The 3493-nt window shown below is 38.6% G+C and overlaps 1 pseudogene; it reads right to left on the minus strand.

Annotated features, from left to right (window-relative positions):
• Positions 1–1446: 1446 nt before the first annotated feature.
• LOC105506929 lies at positions 1447–1938 on the minus strand (annotated as a pseudogene).
• Positions 1939–3493: the final 1555 nt, after the last annotated feature.

The raw sequence follows: 3493 nt of genomic DNA on the forward strand, positions 1-3493 counted from the left end.
TAACCCTAAACTGATTTCTGTGTTTCAATGGAAGATTTTAATCTGTTAAGATTATATGTAATTAATGATATACTAGATTTTTATTTTACTTCATATTTATTACTTATTTTATAGTTTTCTTTTTTTCACTTCATTCATGCTTGCTTCTGTGTTCAAAGTCTTCTTCATTACCCGTTCTTTTCCTTGGTAAATGGAAATACTGCACATTTCCATTTATTAACAGATATAGTCACTTTCCTTGATCTTATAATCAAGTACTACGCCCCAAATGTTTTCCCATGACAGATGTTCAAATTCCCCCAAACACAAATAAGATGGATCTTTCCAGTATTCTAATTTCCAGTACTCTCATCCCCCACTCTTTCTTCATTTTGTAGATAACATTGTAGTAATTTATTTTTCCCTTCCTTTCTTCACTTTCTCATTCTCATTGTTTTGCTTTTGTGAAGATAGTCTAGCACTAATTCCTCTTAACGATAGCTCCTTTCTATTTTAAACATTCTTCTTTAGCTTTTCTACTTCTCATTTCTATGCATTTATTCAGCTTTTCTACTTCTCATTTCTATGCAGTCTGTACTTGTCCTTAAGCATATCTCACAAGGTTTATGGCTCACTTCTTTCCTCTAATTATTTCCTCATCTTAAAATCCTCATTATTTTTCATTTGATGTTTGCTTAGAATCTTTATTCAGATGTTTGTCTCAAGTTTGGAGTGTGATGGCAATATATACTCCAGGAATTCTTTCATGCCTTCAAATATTTTTCTTTTTCTCTGGCAGATAAATAATACATTTGAGTTGAAATCTTTCTCTGCCAGTAATATATCAATACTGCTCAGCTCTTTTCTAGCTTCCAGTGCTGCAAAAGGAGATGCAATTGCCAGTCTGAATCTATATATATTTCCTAGGTAAGTTTCTTTTTTCTTTCTCTCTAGAAGCTTATGATATTTCCTTTCAACCTAACACATGTTATTATGATTTTCATTATTGTGTATCTAGCCTAGAACTTAGGGAGATTTTTGATTTACAAACTGATGTATCTTCGATCAATTTTTATTTCTATTATTTGTTTATTGTCTCGCCACTTTTATTAGTTTTATATATATATAATATATATTTTTTCATTTGTGCTGCTTCTGAAACTTTTATAGTTCATGTTTCAGAACTCCTGAATCTATACTCCAGTCCAAGTCTCTTGATTTTTGTATTATGATTTCTCTATTTTTGCACTATGCTTTTCTTTTCTTTCTTTTTTTCTTTTCTTTTCTTTCTTTCCTTTTTTTTTTTTTTTTTTTCTGTTTCATAAAGCTTTATTTCCACTTGTTGCAAGGATTGAGAGAGTGCTCCAGGGTAGTTCAAAAAGCTGCCTAGTGGCTCCTAGGAGGCTTAGGCAGAAGCCCTGTTGCTTTATGAGCGGCCCTTCAGAAGTCGCTGGGCACAGTAGGCCCCTAGTCCTGCTTGAGAGTGAGCCTTTCAAAGAGATAGTCACCTAGCCCAGCCTCTGGGCTGGCCAGCCTATGGAGATGGGTAAGGTGGTCACTCATCTTTTTGAGGAGTTTTGCTTCCTTACGTAGGAAGTGACTCTCCAGGAACCGAGGGTATGAAGATCTGAAAGGGCCTGATTCCGTTTTTTCTACAGGATATGGTGGCTTCCGTGGCATCCAGGGTTTTATCCCACTCATGTTGAGCCGGTATCTGCATGTCATGGAAGAGAGCGGGGCCGCCATGTTGGCTTTGCATTTTCAGGAGATGTTCTGTGCCCTCCAGCTTCTCCTCGGCCATTCGCCAAAGTGAACCACGCCTTCCGGAGACACATTATGGCGGTGGGAATAGAAGCCCAGACAGAGGTAGATGTAGGAGGCCCGCTGGTGCAAATTGACCAGGCTGTTGATGGTTGCCTCAACCTCTGTGGAATAATTTTGACGAATCTGGGAGCTCATGGTTCGTTGGCAAGAAGGAGCTAACCACAAAAACGGTGTGGGCTGGCCCCAGAAGCAGGAGATGGCCGAGAAGATGGTCCCAGAGGTTGCAAGTGGAGAGGAGATCCCAGGATAGTCAGAGGCTGGAAGAAAGAGTCCCTGGATCTGTTCTGTCCAAACAATGTTGAAGCAAGACACAGATCTCTGGGCCCTCCGAATGGGCTGCCAATATATTTCTTTCTTTTTTGAGACAGAGTATCGCCCTGTCACCCAGGCTGCAGTGCAGTGACTTCCGCCTCCCGGGTTCAAGCAATTCTCCTTTGTCAGCAATCCCCGAGTAGCTGGGATTACTAGCACACACCACCAGGCCCAGATAATTTTGTATTTTTAATAGAGACGAGGTTTCACTATGTTGGCCAGGCTGGTCTCGAACTCCTGACCTCAGGTAATCAACCCACCTCAGTCTCCCGAAGTACTGGGATTACAAAGGCTTTAGTCACCGCGCCCGGTTGATATTTCTTACACTGGATCTTCTGGGTCACTAGTCTCTTTCACCAGTGACTATCCTCTCCTTAAATGTATCTCCTAAGACTTTATGTGAAAAAAAAAAAAAAAAAAATCATAGGTTTCTCAATCACCAAATATCTTATATGTACGTGTGTATATGTGATGTACTTGAATATCTTTAAACTCTTCTCTTCTGGTAGCCACATTCTTTAGCACTTCTGCTTCTCTGGATATGTTTTATTATTGTTCTGCCAACTCTTTTTTGATTTGGCTGCTGAGTCCCTTGGAAGAGCTTTTGTTATTGCTTTCACTTTGTTTGTCTCAAGTCTAGTTGTTGGAGGTTAAAACAAGCAAACAAACAAAATAATCCCATAAATGGATTTGTGTTGTATAATATATAGAGGCTGTCAGTCATGATAAAGCACTTGAGGAAAATCTTCAAATTCTTCAACCCACTGAACTTACCAAGCCTCCAGAGCAGGAAAGCTCTGGCCACTTATTCAGCTTCCTGTTGACATTTTGGGGGACAAAGATAGCAAGCCCACTTACGTGGAAGCTGATATCACCCTTTTCTTGGTGAATCCCCTAATCTCTGCCAAGATTTTCCACAATTCAAGTATGTCCTATCCCTTTTTCCTTGGTGTTGACACTGCTCTCTGTGTTCTCAATACTTGTCCAGTCTCTGGGGAAGAAAGTTCAGTGCCACTTCTTTCTTTCACTGTTTGTTGAAACCCCAATAGAGTTCCTGGCCTCATTTGAAAAGTGTCTACCTAAAATATCCAGAAGTTAGTCCCCTATGTCTTCAAAACTAACGATTTAAAGCTTTAGTATTTTTGCCTCGATGCACGTATAATCAGAATAATTTGTATTAACTGGATTCTATTGATAAAGTGATTTTCCACATGTGATTTTAATGATCATATAGTTTCATATCCTTAGAAAAGAAATTTTAAAGCCACTAATAAATGTTAAATGGATATGGGAAAAAGAATCTGTTAATGGGTGAATATATAAAGAAAATGTGGTATATATACACAGTAGATTCTTATTCAGCCTTAAAAAAAAAAAA

This window comes from Colobus angolensis, unplaced genomic scaffold (genome assembly GCF_000951035.1).
Source record: "Colobus angolensis palliatus isolate OR3802 unplaced genomic scaffold, Cang.pa_1.0 Scaffold141, whole genome shotgun sequence".
Classification (NCBI taxonomy): domain Eukaryota; kingdom Metazoa; phylum Chordata; class Mammalia; order Primates; family Cercopithecidae; genus Colobus; species Colobus angolensis.